General features: G+C 43.8%; 1 pseudogene; it reads left to right on the top strand.

Annotated features, from left to right (window-relative positions):
• Positions 1-14,349: 14,349 nt before the first annotated feature.
• On the top strand, positions 14,350-14,519 carry LOC148810236 (U2 spliceosomal RNA; annotated as a pseudogene).
• Positions 14,520-18,167: the final 3,648 nt, after the last annotated feature.

The following is an 18,167-nucleotide window of genomic DNA, read 5'->3' as shown; positions in this document are numbered from 1 at the left end:
AATTCTACATACAAGGCCTCCAGCCCACGTTGCAGGGTGGCCAGTACCACTCTTTCCTCATGCCTTCTCCTCTTACAATATTCAATAGTCAGTCATGCGACGGACTGCTTGCACGACTCCCACCACTCAATTTTCGATATGAAACTTAAAAGTTGCTTCTTAAAACTATCAATAAAATCTGAGATTAGCGTACAATAGCCTGCTTCCTCCAAGACATGATAAGACTGATCAAATTAAACCTATGTATCAAATCTCTCAAACTGCACAGTCCCCCACCTTGTGCATCAGATAAATCTATGTTAAAATCGCCCCCTAACACAATCTCTCTGTTTGTAAAAAACCACGGCTCAAGGTCTGTAGAGCTGTAGAGCCTGTAGAGCTCTCTCAGCCGGAACATGTGCCCTAACTTTCCACCAACACCCAACTACAGCTAAAAGACGACCTGGCACAACAGAAACCACCTCAGTCAACTGAAACCCCGGGTCCCCGAATAAGATGCCGATGCCAGACGAGTATACACCGCCCACGCTCCACCAGAATGCCCCTCTTTTCCACTTCTGCCTAAACCTATCCGCATCTTCTGGACCTCCTAAATGTATTTCTTGCAGAAAGCAGAAGCCCGGGTTCAGATCGGACAGAAAGCTGTACACCTCTAGTCTTTTGGCATCACCCCTCAGTCCCTGAACATCCATTAGTCATAAATGTCAAGACTCAAACTTCTGCCCCAAAAACTCTCCCTGCAGTACTCTCCTCACTTGGTGACATAAAGTGAGGGGGGGTCATAGGAGAAACTGGACTGAAAGAGTAACCTTCATCTAGTCCCAGAACGCCACTTGGTAGCAACGTCCCATCTGTCTCTAGAACACTTGATCCCACTGCCTCCGTCCTCTCCTCACGGGCTGTCTCCTGCACATATCCTTCTTCTGCCAGATCATTACCTTCCGCAGAATGTCCCACCTTACACATCTTGATATGTCGTGTTTGACTCTGTATACAATGGCGTTTACTGAGCCACTGATCCTGTGGTCGATAAGATCCTTACAGGAAGCCCAGATGTGGAACTTCACAAGGCTGAGCAGCAGCTACAACACAAAATTCCGGCTCCAATTACATGGTTTCGGGATCCCATGCAAAACTACTTGGCCCGTCAACAAAAAGCCCCTCAACTGACCCCACACCTTCTGAGCAAAACTACAACCTCAAAACACGTGTGAAACTGACTCGGTCTCTGAGCAGTCTGGCCGCGGACACTTATCTTGCCTGGAGAGAGCATGTCTATGTAGGGTCTCCCTAACAGGCAGTCTCTTCCACACCGTAAGCCTATTAAGATCTTCAAGCCTGTTGTCCAGGCCTATAGGCTGAATTTGCCTCCACACCTCATCAGTGACCTCCACCACAGCGGAATCCTCTTTCACCATAACTAACCTGTAGAGTGCCTTGTGGCCCAGGTACCCCAGGGTACATTTTTAGCCATTGTACAGCGTGCCTATAATACCACCGCTGGTTTTCTGCTTTAGGCGTTGTGTTGGACCAGACCACCAGGTGTTTCATTATAGCCGCAAAGGAGAAGGAAGGGTTCCGTGTCTAATACATAAAGTAGGGGGGACAGGGGCACCTCTGCCTCACTCCACAGCTGACCGGAAACCCGGTCCCCAACCTTCCATTGATACATACTCTGGAGACAACCCCATTATATAAGACCTTTATCCACTGTATAAAGGTCTCGCTCACACCCATCCTCTTCAAAACCTCCCAGAGGAAGGAGTGATGAACCCTATCAAAAGTATTCTGGTCTAAGATAACGAGCATTAACTCCAGCCCCCTGTCCTCCACCCATTCGGTGATGTCTCTTATGAGCTGGAGGTTCCAGACTAGTTTTCTTCCCTCCACACTACAAGTCTGGTCTCTGCTAACTACTGTACATTCAATTCAGCCTGTCTCACAATATGGTTGTGGACTTTCAGAGTCAGCTGGGCATTTTGGAACACTTTCAAGGCAACAGGACTTTGGCGAACACACTTAAAAGGGAAAACGTTACAAACAAAGGAAAGTCAATTCCTAGTAAAGCTGCAGAAAAGGCAGCAGAAAGAGGAGGACTTTTTTTTCTCTTTGGTTCTCCCACCCAACGCCTTCACAGAGGATTCAAACCATTTTCCACTCCCCTCACTCCAGCTACACGATCTGCTTCAGCTCAACAAGGCACTGAATTACATCCAGGAAATTATCACTCATTACAGTGGCTTTTGCAAGACAGCAGGGGTGATCGAGTAGGATCGCCGTTAAAATCGCACTCCCTAACATTGCCCGTGCTTATCGCATAAGGTCAGTTTCTCAGAGTCTGAATGAGCCTAATGAAACAATCCCTTTGCACAACATCTAACTCTAACTCTAAGAAGCAGTGTGAACCGAGATGGGAAGCACCTCACAGTACAGAACGGTCGATATACAACAGTATACAACCCAATGTTTAATATGTGGGGGGAAAAAAAACTGCTTTTGCTAGCAAAGTGGATCGCGCTTGGCGATCAAAGGAGGAAAGGCAGGAGTTAGATGACAAAGCTGGGGCTTGAGAGCCGCTCGTCTGAGACCGACACAATTTGGGTGTTGGTACTTTTGTGCATTTTGGGACTGGTTAGTGTCATTTGGTATTTGTTTATTGAATAAGGACTGGTATAGGATTTTGATTTGTGGATTGTGTTTTTTGGCACGGTACTGTAGATATGGCTACTTTTGATTTACGAAAGTTTGTGGAGGAACCTTCCTTTGAGCAGCTGGACAAGTGTAGGAAGGACGAATTGGTCCAAATTGCAGATCACTTCCAGATTCAGGTATCAATGCAAGCTCTTAAAAGGGATATCAGGAGAGCTTGCATTGATATCAAGGTTGGTGGAGTTAAAGGTCATGGCACTAGCGAGCAAGGACGCCAGTTCTCCTGGGGCTGGTGCTAAACCTGCTATGGTGGTGGAAGAACAGGACGAGGTGCAGGGAGTGGCTGAAGACTTAGCGGAGGCTGAGGTCAAGGCCGCATTACCTCCCTTGGAACCGTTCTCTCCAGTCTCCACTGGGTCAAAAAGCGAGACTCGCCTGAAAGTTCATTTGGCCCGCTTGCATATGGAGGCATAGGAAAAAGCCCAGATACGCCAGGCAGAATTTGAATTGCGCCTTGCAATTCGTAAGATGGCGATCGAGGCAGAGAAAGAGGTTAAGCTCTGTCAGCTTGAACTAGAAACAAGAAAGCTGTTGCCCGCATATTTAACCCTGGTGACAGTTTTAGTTCTTCTGCCTATTCCTGGTTCTGCCCTTTCAGCACGTTTTTCTGGACCGTACGAGACAGACTCGAGTGTGCCATGATAATGTTATGACCCCAAGTGTCTAGGGGTACAGGGGTGTAACATTTAGGATAATTCTTTTGGAAGCAGGTGGGTTCTGGTGAGGGACTAGGAAGCGCGATAACAAAAGTGGGTGCAAAAGTGATTATTTTAAATTGAATAAGCAACTGGTAAAACACGATAACACACAGGGTAAGGAACTAGAGTGGTGCCAAAGAAAAGAAAATAACAAACAAAATGGAGCTGGCTAGGAAGGTGAGGGAAAGCTAACCTGGCTACAAAAGAAAACCTGAAACACACGGTCTTCGGCGTCTTCAACACCCTAGCTACCCTCCACTGACTACCCAAAACCATACAAGACAAACGGCACTCACCCGTACTAAACTAGTGTTACTAATACAAAATCACCTAAGTGTGTAGAATGTACCCAACAACCTAAACTAACCTTATACACAAAAGTTCACACAAAAACACAAGTGAACTAGGAATACAAATAAGGGAAACAAGAGTAATCAACAGGAACAGGGTACAAAAGAACACAAAGGTTGAACATATAACACATTAGGGCAAGGTAATGACAAAACAAGGATAAACACAAACAAACGAAAGTACAAAAAAACAAACAGAAACCAACAAAACCAAAGCTATACGAAAATACACACGACAAAACGACAACCAAAGGGAAATGAAGCAAAGCAAAGCAAAACCAAACAGAACCGAAGTCAAACAAAAGGCTCTTCCTTCAGAAAACCTCCATGTTATATAGTGAATAAGATGCACTCTGATTGGCTGAGAAGCTAATTGATCATGATGTCATACGGAACAGTGGTGTAATGGTGGGCCAATGGGGGAGGGAGAACAATCAAAGGTCAGCAGTGTGGAACATAAAAAGCGCGCACAGACCACACACTGGGACGTAACAGAGACAATCTGAACCCTTAACCCTAATCACCCAAACCCTTAGCTAGGGTTAGAGTTAGGATAATTAGAAAACATAGAGGATGTTTGATGGCATGGTTGTGTTCTAAGACAGAAAGGATATTTAGGAAAAGTGATATTTCAATGTTATCTTCACATTTTTGTTCTGTCCTATATGGCTCTATGCAATGCATTGCCCTAAAGGGGAATGATGACTTAATTACCCTAAAAGCAAGCGTATGAAAGAAAGGGCTTCAGCTTTTCAAAATGTTGCATTTGGCATTTAATGCACTGGCATTTTAACAGTTACGGCTAAAATGTATTGGCTATTCCTGACTCTTAACCTATTTAACCCTGAAACAATTCTTATCGAGATCACCAGTCTACACAAAGTTTCTAATGACAGAATACTTGTCAAAAATGAAATTGTAGAGGGGCGTGGCTATGCACTAAGAGGAGAAGAACGGGTATCTGTCGAGCTCCTCGCCAAATTTAGCAAAATAGGCATAAAAATACAGTCTTTTAACACAAAATACCGACATAACACTCTTACAGTGTAATAATGTCACTTGCCGACTATTTCGGACAAACCCCTCTCACCCAAAACCAAAAAAAAGCATCAAGAAGGTGAGCAAGATGGTGAATTCACTGGGGGAGACGGTACAGTTGAGACCAACCTAATCATAGCAAAAGTAACATCAAACATCGCCGAAATATTAGATTCAAAACTCGCAACGATTCGAGAACCTGTTGCTGCTATATCCACTAAAATAGACATAGTGATTAAAAGAATAGATGAAGTGGAACAGCGAGTTTCGGACCTGGAAGACGGCAGTGTAACGGCGGGCAACAGGATACGGGTGCTTGAGACAGACCTGCGCAAGGCATTGGATCGACTTGAAGACCTCGAAAATAGAAGCCGGCGGAAAAACGTGAGAATCCTCGGCCTAAGAGAAAACATCGAAGGAAACAACCCAGTTGGGTTTTTTGAGAGATGGATCCCTGAAACCCTTGGCATGGAAATGATGGGTGACAAAATCAAGCTGGAATGTTGCCATCGCACGGGACCCCGGCGCAAGTCGGGGGAGGGCGGAACACCTGCACCCCGGGCCGTGCTGGTGAGGCTGCACAACTACCGGGATAAGCAGAAGGTAAGGGAAGTGGCCAGGGCCAAGAAAGAAATCATTGTGGAGGCGAAAAGATTCTCCATCTTTCAAGACTTCTCGGTCGAAGTGCAGAAAAAACAGCCGAAGTGAGAAGGAGGCTGCGTGATGCTGGACCGAGGTATTCGTTCCTGTATCCAGCGATCATTAAAGTGTTTGATGCCTCGGGGGGATCTACTACTCTTTCAAGCTTAAAAGAAGCAGAGAACTTCCTTAAAAATATTCGACAGCAATCCTCCACGTCTGAATAGAAGGTGAGAGGTCCGCTGCTAAACGAGCAGCCTTGGCTTCTGTTTGTAGAACTGATCGAGCAGAGAACTGAGTGGTTATGCCTGCGCTTAGAACCTTTTCTGACGTTTTAAATGTTCTCTATTTTTAAGATTCTGTTATTAATGTTAATGTTGAGATATAGATGATACTGTTTTGTATCGAAATTTAAGACTGTGACAAATTATTTTGGCGAGGAGTAGACAGTTTTTGTTTTAGTATAATAGTTGAACCCCCTATAACTGAGCGTACTTTATTGCTGACTGCCGCAGCTGCGTGACTAGCGGCAACCTTTAGTTTCACTTCTCTGTTAACTACGCAGAGAAGCTAAACAATTTTGTTGGACCTTTTCTTAGTTTCGTTTGCAGACTGAGTCTAGCAATCTTGTTCTAAGACTGCTCTTTCTGTCTTTATCACTGTTAATCAATGTTCAGAAGATTAACAAAGTTCCTTTGTTTCTTTTTTAAATACCTGACAAGTGCCGTTACCTCATGTACTGTGTGTGGTCACAAACGGAATTTTTTTTCTCTCTCTCCAAGACATTGTTTTATTTTTTTTCTTATTCTCTTTTCTCTTTAAAATGTATGGAACGGGTACATGCAGCTGCTCTATTTGCTATTCACTGTTATGTTGCATTATACTACAATTCAGCCACTGCATTACCGTATTACAACTCACTGCGTTACCATATTACAACTAAAAAACCACCATGAATAATGTTGAGATATGCAGTTGGAATGTAAAAGGGGTGAATAGCATAGTTAAAAGGAAAAAGATTCTGAACGTCCTGAAACGAGATAAAATTCAAATAGCATTTTTACAGGAAACTCACTTGAATGATCTGGAACATAAAAAACTTAAAAGGGAATGGGTAGGTCAAGTTTATTACTCATCATTCTCCACCAAAAAAACATTTACCATTTACAGTCAACTCAACTTATGTGGATAATGAAGGTAGAGTGGTAATAGTTAAAGGATTAATATATGGGGAAGAAGTGGTGATAGGATGTATATATGCCCCTAATGAACAAGACGAACAATTCTTTATTGATGTGTTTGGACAACTCACTATTATGGATTGTAACAATACTATCCTTGCAGGAGACTTTAATTTTTCTTTCTGTCCTAGGGTAGATAAGATGCCGTCTGCTAATGTACCATCATCTAAAATCTCCAAAGCAGTGACAAATTTATGCAGAGAAATAAATATTATTGATATATGGAGATTCTTCAACCCATCTGCTAGGGGCTTCACATTTTACTCCTCACCACATCAAACAGCTTCTCGTATTGACCACATCCTCCTATCCAGCCATATGGCCCATCTAGTAACAGATATAGGTATTGATCCAATTACTATAACAGATTATGCTGCTGTGACAATGAGTATGTCCTCTCCACGACCAGTGGAGCATTCTCTTGTATGGAGACTAAATCCATTTAATCTGCTGGATGATGAATTCAGAAAGTTCCTTAATGAACAAACAAAGCTGTATTTACAGTGCAATGACATTGAAGAAACCGATCCTAGGGCAGTATGGGAGGATTATAAAGCTTACATGAGAGGTATGATAATTTGTTATACCAGTTAAAAGAAAAAGGAAAAAATCTCTTTGCAATTAGCACTTGAGAAAAAAAATTCAAAATTGGAAGAAAAGTTTTACACTGCTAAATCTGAGAAAATTCTAATTGAAATTAAAGAAGCTTGGTCAAAACTTAATAACCTAGTGACAAAAAAAGCTGAATGAGATGTTCTATATGCAAGACAGCGTCTATTTGAAAAGGGCAATAAACCAAACCGCCTCCTTGCAAGATTGGCAAGGATGGCAGTATCCAAAAATTTTATTTCTGCCATTAAAGATGAGAATGGCATCTTTAAGAATTTTTTTGAGAAGTTATATAGCTCAGAAACAGATAAAAAACTACTTCAGTAGAGCACTTTTTTAAAAGGCATAGACATTCCTCAAGTCAGTGATACACAGAAGGAACTTCTGAATAAACCTATCTCCAGTAAAGAGATTAAAACAGCTATCATATCACTACGGTCAGGAAAGACACCAGGACCGGATGGCTACCCTGTAGAGTTTTTTAAAATAATGAAGGATCAGATCTGTGACATTTATCTCAAGGCCATCAATAAATCTATTAAAGGATCTTCCCTACCAGAATCTATGAATATTGCCAACATAACAGTTATTCACAAAAAAGGAAAAGATCCTGAACTATGTAGCTCATATAGACCAATAAGTTTGCTAAATGTTGATATAAAAGTGATAGCTAAAATACTGGCAACACGCTTAGAGAGAATAATGACTAGCATTATTGACCCAGACCAGACAGGTTTTATTAACGGAAGAAACTCATTTAATGATACCAGGAGATTATTTAACATAATGCACCATCTTGACCAGCTACAGGTTTCAAGCCTCCTTGTGTCGATGGATGTGGAGAAAGCCTTTGATAGAGTGGAGTGGGAATATGTTTGATCTTAGATGGAGATTTAATCTAGGTGAAGACTTTATCACATGGACTAAGTTATTATATAGTGCACCTAAAGCCACAATACAAACTAACGGTTTAATTTCCCACCCATTCAGGCTGCACAGGGGCACACGGCAAGAGTGCCCTTTGTCACCCTTGCTATTCGCTATAGCAATTGAGCCATTGGCTATATATATAAGATGTAATCCAAACATCAAGGGGGTCCAACTCGGGGGAAGACATCACAAAATTATGCTGTATGCTGATGATGTAATAATGACAGTAACGGACCCTGTTCACTCCCTACCTGAAATTATTACTGGTATAAAAATTTTCTCAACCACATCAGGCTACAAGGTAAATTTCAGTAAATCTGAGATTATGTCTTTAGGGAACATGGGAAAAGGATAACCCGCCTATATTAAACCATTTCACTGGAATCCTAAGGGTATCACATACTTTGGGATTCAGGTGACCCCCAAAATCTCACATCTGTATTCTGTAAATATAAGACCTCTACTGATACACTTAAAGGACAACGTGAACCGGTGGACAAATTTACCAATATCTTTCCTGGGCAGAATTAACCTGGTAAAGATGATAATATTACCTAAAGTTCTCTATCCTCTATCTATGATATTCACTCCCATGACTAAAGCTGACATAAAGGATCTGAATAAAGCAATATCAACATTTGTATGGACAGGAAAAAAAACAGAAATCAAATATAAGACTGCAGTTACCCAGCGATTACGGTGGATGTGCATTGCCAAATCTGAAATACTATACCTGGGCAATACAAGCAAGAATCCTCCAGCAGTGGATTCATGCACTGCCAGACTCGACCTGGGTGGATATGGAGGCTGAACACGGTAAACCAGCCTCTCTTGTAAACCTCTTAGGCAGGAAAATGACTAATGTACCCCACTAGCTAAAAAGAACCATTTAATAATAAATGTACTGAGAACATGGAGCAAGATAACTAAATTCTTTAGTTATTATCCCTCTCTTTATATGCTATCTTCACTTGTGGGTAACCCGGACCTACCTCCTGAAAAGACAGGCTCCCACTTTACTAATTGGCAAACAGCAGGTATACATAGAATTTTTGACTTATTTGAAGGGGGAGTATTTAAATCATTTGAGCATCTTCAAGCACAATATAATATACCAAAAAGAGACTTCTTTAAATATCTTCAGATCAGGCATTATGTGTGTACCAAGAACGGTGGTCTTGATTTATTCAGCAGCTCGCACACACTAGAAAAATCTTTCTAAAGAACGGGAACTCAAAGAAATTTCTATCCACGTTTTACACTTTCTTGTCTAGGCATGAGGTGGACTTTACAGACAATCTGGAGCCAGGGACTGAGGTGCTGTATAGATGATAACACTTGGAAAACTATTCTTTCATTCCCTTCAACAATCTCTGTCTGTAACCAGTATAAAGAAATGCAGTACAGGCTGTTACATAGAGCATATATATCTCCACAGATCTATAGCAAATTTAGCACAGGCACATCAACTAACTGCCCTAAATGTAAAACCCAGGTTGGAACACTGTTTTACTGTCTATGGGAATGTACATATGTCCAGAGGTTCTGGTGGGAGGTATGTACAAAAATATCTTTGATCTGTGTAATAGAGTTAGATCCTCATCCTCTCACATGCATTTTGGGAGTCTTGCCTGTTCTGCTGCTGAACCATAGAGAATTAGTTCGGCCTGCCCTGATGCTGGCAAGAAAGGCAATCATGACCAGGTGGGCGGGTGACGAGCCTCCCTCTCTAGCTTTCTGGGAATTACTAATAAGAGACTTGATCTCTTTGGAAAAGTTAGGATTCATCCTAAAAGGTGAGCTGGACCGTTTTAAAGATTTGTGGGATAAGCCTTTGAGAGCATTAGATTTAAAAGAGGAGCTCAGTATATATTCCTAAGCCATTATATATAACTATGCTATAACCTTTATGCCTTTAAATGGTAAACTCTGATATAGCTGTGACTGCACCTGTTTTTGTTTTTATTTAGTTTTTTTGTCTTTTTTCCTTCTTTCCTCTTTCACTTATTTTTTTTCCTTAACTCCATTCTTCATTTCTTTTTCTTACATTCATTGTTATTTTTATATTTAAAAAAATGTAAAAGTTTAAATATTGATGTCTGTGCTGTGATATTTAATAAACTGAAGTGGAAAAAAAAGAAGACTAGGGTCTTAGGGATTTTTGTAAGGGTGTTATGAAGAGGGATATAAAATAGGTGGTGGAGGTCATGAGAAGGGTTGAGATTTTGTATGCCAAGGAGAGCGCAGGGCTGGTCATGGATCATGACCTGCTAGCAGTTCTGAAGGCTCGCCTGAGATCTCTCTTCGAAGGAAGAGCTCGACGGTTCCTGGTACGTAGGTGCCAAGAGTTTATTGAGCAAAATGAGAAGTGCTGCACCATTTTCTTAGAGCGGGTAAGGGTGAGACAGAGGGGGACGGTGATCCGGGCACTGCGTACCAGAAACGGCATTGTTGTGAAGAAGAGTGCAGAGATGGAGAGGTGTGCAATAGATTTTTATCCCGATTTGTTAGAGGAAAAGAAGGTTTATGGAGGGATGGGGGATTTTTTCCTGAGTTTCTTGGATAAATGACTGACCAGTAGTGGGAAGGAGGATCTGGAGCATCCTTTCACGCTGGAGGAATTGGAAGGTGCTGTTAAATTCTTCAAGGATGGGAAAGTCCCAGAGTGGATGGGCTCCCTAAAGAGTTCTATGCCACCATCTGGGATCTGTTGGGGCCAGTACTCCTTGCTGTCCGGAATGAAATATGTAGGGATGGCAGGTTGAGCAGAACAATGAGGGAAGGCCTGATAGTGTTATTATTTAAGAAAGGGGATGCAACAGATCTAAGAAACTGGAGGCCAGTCACCTTGTTGACCACAGATTACAAGTTATTTGCAAAGGTTCTGGTGAGATGGATAAGGACTGTGATGCCAGATTTGGTACACCTGGACCAAACTTGTGGAGTCCCAGGGAGGTCAGTATTAGGGAATTTGGCACTGATTAGGGATGTGGTGGCATAGGTGGAGGCCCAGAGAGTGCCTTTGTTGCTGGTCAATGTGAACCAAGAGAAGGCATTTGACAGGGTTAATCACGGATTTTGGTTTAGGATTTTGGCACACTTAGGTTTTGGGGAGTTTTTTTTTAATTGGTTAGGGATTCTGTATGCAGCAGTAAGTAGTAGGCTGGTGGTGAACGGGCTCAGGGAGAATGGTTCTTGCAGTCTTCTGGGGTGAGGCAGGGGTGCCCTTTATCCCCACTGTTATATGTATTGTTTCTGGAACCCCTGGCATGCTACTTGAGGGCAGATCCAGCGGTGCACGGGCTGTGGTTGCCAGGGAGTGGAGGGGAGGTGGTCAAAATTTCGCAATATGCGGATGATGCCACCTTGTTCTTGACATCTGAGGGTGGTGTGAGGTAGGCTTTATACAGGTTTGAGCAGTTTGCAGGGGCTTCTGGGTCCAAACTCAATGTGCAGAAGTCTGTTGCGATGGAGTGTAACGGGTGGCACACAGTGTGGACAGTGCCTGGTGGGCTGCAGGTAGCCGAGGATGGGGTGAAGATCTTAGGGGTTGTTTTCCGGAGAGAAGGGAATGAGCTGCATAATTGGAATTTGATTTTTGCGCGACTCAAATTTGGGTTGTGGAAGACACGGTGGTTATCCTTTGTGGGGAAGGTGGTTGTGTTGAAGGCTGACGTACTGCTGGCCTTGGTGTATCTGGCTTATGTGTATCCACTGCCGAAGACATTCAGGAGACTGCTGACCCAGATGGTTTTTGAGTTTATGTGGGGAGGGAAGTATGAATACATTAAGAGGGATATTATGTACATGGATGTTAGTGAGGTTGGGAGGGGGGTTCCAAATTTGCTCCTGAAACTAGATTGTAGTTTCTTTTCAGGGCTGTGTAAAGTCCTTGGTAGTGGGGTTGAGGGGCAGTTTAAGAGTTTTGTGTGTTTGTGGTTTGAGGCATGTATGAGGTCTGTGTATGGGTGGATGAATGTAAGGCCACATGCTGCTACTGCTCGAGTCCATTATGGGAGAGCACGGGAGATGAGGAGGGAGCTTTTTCCCTTTGAGGACAGGGACGTTCCTCAAAGTTATATAGTTTGGTAATGGGGGCTAAAAAGGTTAACCTGGCAGTGTTGGGCTTCCGTTGGGATGTGTGAGCCCAAGTGCAGCCTAAAGGTTTGGACCATGGATTGATGGACTTGAACTGGCAAAGAGTCCATGACAGGTTGCCAGTACGGCAAGTGTTGTATAGGCATAAGTTATCTAAGATTAAAAACTGTCCAACAGAGGGGTTCTCAGGGGAGGGGACTGTGCGGCACGCTTTCTGGGAGTGTAATTTTGTTCAAGAAGTATGGGAGAATTGTCATGATATTTTGCTGAATTCGCCTTCTTCCTTTGTTCTGTCCTTTGATGTAGTTCGATGGGGGTTTAGGTGTACCCATGTTCCATGTACAGTGGGTTTTTGGGTTGGTTGTTTGTTAGTCTAGTAAAACAGGTGGTGTGGGATTCAAGAGAAGAGCTAGCCAAGCGGAATGTTGTGTGGTCTGTGAAACGGGTGGTGGAGAGGGTTAAGGGGATGGTGCGAGGGAGGGTTCTAAGGGATGTTTGGAGGTGGGGTTACTTTGCCGCAAAGGAAAAATGGAAGAATCTTTTTGATTTGTGATTTCATGTATTGATTGTTGAATTGTGAAAATGTTATTTGCCCTCTTGAGACTGTATGGTGAGGTGTGACTGGCGTGATGATTTTGCTGTGTTTTGAATAAAAGTTTTGTAAAAAAAAAATCTGTTCTTATCAGTTCTTATCTTCTTCGGGCCCTGGAAGGACAGGATGACAGTGCCGGAGGGTCTCGAGCTCTGCACGGAGCTCCTCAAAATACTGAGCGTTTCCTTTTAGAGCCAGAACAACGAGACCATCAACTTGACATAGAGGAAAGCCAGGGTGAACGCGAAGCTGGGTCTGTGGAAAACGCGGTCGCTGTCCTACACAGGGAAAGTGATGGAGTTGAAAGCAGACATCCTGCCAGCTTTGGTTTACCTGGCGGTGGTGTACCCGCTGCTGGCCAGACTCAGATGAGTGCTGCAAGGGATGATCTTCGGCTTCGTCTAGGGCGGCAGGTACGAGTACATCACGAGGAACCAGATGTGCCAGCCAGTCGAGGAAGGGGGTAGAGATGTTCCACATTTCCCGCTGAAACTCGACTGCATCTTTTTCTGCAACCTCTGTCAGGTGCTGCAGAGCCCATCGGCACAAAGTACAAGTACTTTGTCAGGCTGTAGCTCTCCATCCCGATGAGGCACCTGGTTAAGTGGTCAAACACTGGGCCCAAGGCAGAGAGGCGACTGGAGTTCTACACCCATGCTGTCAAGTGGAGCAGGACTTACGAGGCCACGAGACAGCCAGAGCTCTGCACCAACCACAGAGCTCTGTACAAAGAGGTGAGGGGGCACCTGGTCGCTGACGAAAGGCTGCAGGTTCCCAGACAAGTCTGGGAAAGGACGCAGCCAAAAGAACTGGACAACCAACTGAAGGACCTCAACTGGATGGCCATACACAAGAGACTGGCAACCAGAGAGGTCCTCTACAGACACTCGATCACCAGGAATCTGCATTGCCCCTGGGACAAGTGTTTCGTTGAGGAGACTCAGGAGCATGCGTTCTGGAGCTGACCCTTCGCCAAAGCGGTGTGGGGCAGATTGGACAACATTATGCAACTCCTGGGAGTGGGAGCGGTGCTCTGTTACCAGTACATTCTGCTGGGGCTGGCACCAACTGGATTGGACAAGGGGACGCAGTTCCTACTCTGGCTACTACTGTCCCTTACAAAAAAAGGCCTGTGGGATGCAAGGAACACTCTCATCTGGCACAACAGAGTGGGGAGCAAGGGAGCTGGAGGAGAGGATCCTGGCGAACCTCAGAAGGAGGATGAAGTCCTGGAAAAGACATTGGGCCCTGTACAGGGACTAACGGACACAAGCAAGTGATAGGGCTTGGAGGGACTCTTTAATTGCACAAATCCGTCCCCGTCATCCACTTGCATAGATTGATAACGGATAATCACCGCTGTTCGAAAAGTTTTTTTACTGCATGCTATGTTTATTATTTGTGAGAATGTTTCCTTTTTTTGAGTTGTAGTATGGAAATAAGGTATATTTTGTAAAAAAAGAATGTTCTTCTCAGTTTAATATCTTGATACGTCCCCCATCGTAGGACTACATATTAAACCGTTTTTGGAACAGGGAGCTGGATCAGGAGCTTGCGCCGTCCTCTCCACACATCGGCCCGGTATTGCAGCGCCTCCGGGAACGGTGCACTACCTTCTATCAGTGGCGAAAAGACAGACGTAGCCAGCCAGCAAGCAAGCGAGGTGGACTGGAGCTCCTTCTTCTCGAGTCTCATCTCTTGTCCGTCTGTGTCTCTCTCTCCCTGTCTCTGTCTCCCTTCCCGTCCTCCCTCTGTGCACTTTCTCACTCTCGACTTTCTCGGCAAGCAAGCAGGCCCCCTTTTCAGCTCCCATGTGTTTTCCCCCAAAAAACTTAGATGTATAATCTTTTTTTTTAGGGAGGCAGGTGTGGTGTGGTGTGGTGCAGTGCATGTCCCCCTCCCCAGAGGGAGCTGCCCCTTGCCTTTGCCCGCAGGTGCTGACGGTCCACTTTTGCCTGCAGCTCGCTCGACACAGCCGCTGCTGGTGGGAGGGGCCTAAGCTAAGGAGGCTGGAGCGCCCCCCCCCCCAGCTTCGGTCGTTGTCCGTGCGGCCGGTAGCTGTGTGTGTACCAAGCTCCAGAGGAGTCAGTCTGCACCGCTGTCCACCAGCGGAACACCAGCGCATCGGTCCGCCTTTTGGGGATCGCTTCTCGGCCTTTTTGGCCAATTTCATGCAGTACGTGGCCTAACCGCGGCTGTACGATTTACCAAAAAGGCCTGAAGGCGAGAGGAGGACGTGCGGAGAGAAGACTAGACATCAGGGGGCAGCAGGAGCAGCGGAACACCAGGAAGACCTTTTCCATCAAGCCGGAATCGCTCCAGCTGAAGGCTGGGCACTCATTGTCCCGTGAGGGACAATTGAAGTATTTAGTGCGCTTCGTTTTGAAGTCAGAGTCGGAACTGTGAAGGTTGGAATGTCCAGAGGGACTTTTGAGAAGGATTAGCCATGCTGTTTGAGTTGGGAACAACTCTCCAGAGATCTAAGAACATGGGATTCTGTCAGTAACCCAGATAAAGGAAGGGGAAAAGGAGGGGGAGGAAGGAGGGGCTGGAAGAACCTTCTAGAAAAGTAGTCAAAGAAACACGTTTGGAGACACACTCTCTTGCCATCCTGTGTATTCCATCTTTCATGAACATGAGTCTAGTTAGCTCTGTGGAGTGTCCAACTCCGGAGTCTTTCTCAGAAATAGAAGGGAACAGTGACTTAGATAGGCTTCTTAGTCCTAATGGATAACCTTTCTGTGTGTACCATAAACGTAAGAGGGCTAAGAAGATATAGTAAGAGGATTGCAGTCTTTGATTTCCTTAAGGATTTGAAAGCTGACTTTCTTCCTACAGGAAGTTCATGTTTAGGGTGAGAAAGACAGCAGGCATTTTACCAAAGAATGGGGGGAGGGCATCTCAGAGTGGAGTATAGGAGGAGTACAGTCTGCAGGAGTAGGCATTCTTATTAGAAATGAATGTTTTAAACTAGCAAACTCCTTTGTTGTGACACCCGGAAGAATACTAATAGTGGATGGACAGGTGGGGAGCGAGAATCTAAGACTAATAAATGTGTCCGGTGCAGAAAAGATTAAGGAGAGATTTCTTTACAGGGATAGAGCCTTTATTTTTGACAAATAGGAAGATCATACTAGGGAGAGACTTAAATGAGGACCTTGACAGTAGTAGGACAGAAGGAACTAGGAGGATTTGCTCCCTTTTCCAAAACTATGACCTAGATAGTGTAATGCAGAGCAGTGGAGGAAGAGGGTGCCCACTTTGGAGCAATAGCCAAGGCTCAGAAAAGAGACTGGACTACATCCTGCTGTCACAGAGTTTTAAGGTAAGGCAGACAACAATAGTCCCAGCATGGTTATCGGATCACGATTTAGTTAAAGTAGAATTCGAGAGTGATTCTGGAAGTTAAATACAGAATTTTTAGTAAAAGACTAATTTAAAATACTAATAAAGACCAATTAGAAAAAAAATGGGAAGCAAGAAGGACCCTATTTGATTCAGCAATGGAGTGGTGGGAAAACACCAAACAAAGAATAAAGGGAGCATCAATTAGATACTGCGGGAAGAGGAGTGGTAAGGAAAAGGAGCAAATCTCCAAAGTACAACAGAAGTTGACTGGTTTGTATGAGAGGAACAGTGGTGGTGTGCATGTGGAGAAAGAGGAAATTTTAAGAACCAAAAACCTGTATATGGAGAAAGCTAAAGGGTTTCTCTTTAAGCCTCAGAACCATGCTCTAGAGATTGAGGAGGGCAATTCTACCTTATTTAAATGGTGAGAAAAGACCATAAAAGGATGATACTTGACAGTATCCAGATGAAGGATGGGGGTGTCACTAGAGACGCGAAGGAGATGGTAAGAGAAGCCACTAATTTTCACAGAGAATTCTTTAAGGAGGTGCCAACTCTGGAGAATACAGACACGATTTTAGATACACTATAAATTAAGGATTGCAGTGGAGAGTAAAATTGGCTTAGAAGAGGAGTTGACCCTGGAAGAGGTTGAGCAGGCACTTTTTAGTTTGAGTAAAAAGAAGGTACTGGGTATCGACAGCCTTCCAAAGGAATTCTACAAAACCTTCTGGCCTTCGATCAAAAACACACTCTTAAACATTTATACAGAATTCTTAAAGGGGGAACATTTGGGCACAACTATGAGGACCAGTGTGCTATCTCTGTTGTATAAGAAAGATGATAGGACATGCCTTGAAAATTGGAGACCTATTCAATTGTTAACAACAGACTATAAGATCTTAGCGAAAGTCCTCTGTCTAAGACTACGGGAGGCGTTATCAGAAGTTATCAGGGATGATCAAACTTGTGGAGTAAAAGAGTGTACGTTACTTTGGAATTTACACCTGATCAGAGATACTATAAGTTGGGTCGAAGATAGGCACTTACCACTAATTTTAATAAGCTTAGACCAGATGAAAGCTTTTGATTGTGTCAATCACAGTTTTTTATGGCAAGTTTTAGAAAGATTTGGTTTCAGGGGAAAATTTATTGGTTGGCTGCGGCATTTGTATATCAGTGTTGGAACTCGAGTCAACATCGATGGGTTTTTAGGAGAGACGGTTGCCATCAAGAAGGGAGCAAGGCAAGGGTGCCCTCTGTCACTCTTACTATACGTAATCTGCCTAGAACCAATGTTAAAAATAATAAGGTCACATAAAGAAATAACAGGTATAATGATTCCCAGCAGTAGGGGCCAGCAAGCTTAACTTGCGGCTTACGCAGACGACAGTCTTGCTATTAGACTCAGACAGGGGAGTGATGAGGGCACTTGAGATCCATGATCATTTCAGAGAAGCAACAGGTTCGAGGCTCAACATCGGGAAAAGCAAAATAAAATACTTTGGCACATGGAGAAACAGGAAAGAGACACCGGGTGGATTAAAGTTAGTATCTGGACCTATTAAAGTTTTAGGGGACTTTTTTGGGGAAAGTATTTTTAAATGCATGGGTCAGCATGGTTAAACTGGATAGTAAAACTAAGATTTCTGAAAATAAAACTGGGTCGCTGGAAAAGTATACAACTGTCATATACAGGAAAGATAGCAGTAGTTAAAACGGACATCTTGTCCACTCTTATCTTTTTAGCGTACAGTTTCCCTCTGCCTCCGACATTCAGGAAAGAGGTTGTCATAATAGTTTTCAATTTTATCTGGAACAACAAATATGAATACATACAAAGGGCAGACATGTACAGGACAATAGGAGAGGGAGGGAGGAGTGTTCCCAACATCCCCCTGAAACTGGACATAAT

Source organism: Atractosteus spatula, unplaced genomic scaffold (assembly GCF_055471065.1).
Source record: "Atractosteus spatula isolate fAtrSpa1 unplaced genomic scaffold, fAtrSpa1.hap1 Scaffold_101, whole genome shotgun sequence".
Lineage (NCBI taxonomy): Eukaryota > Metazoa > Chordata > Actinopteri > Semionotiformes > Lepisosteidae > Atractosteus > Atractosteus spatula.
This window is presented reverse-complemented; position numbering and strand designations above follow the sequence as displayed.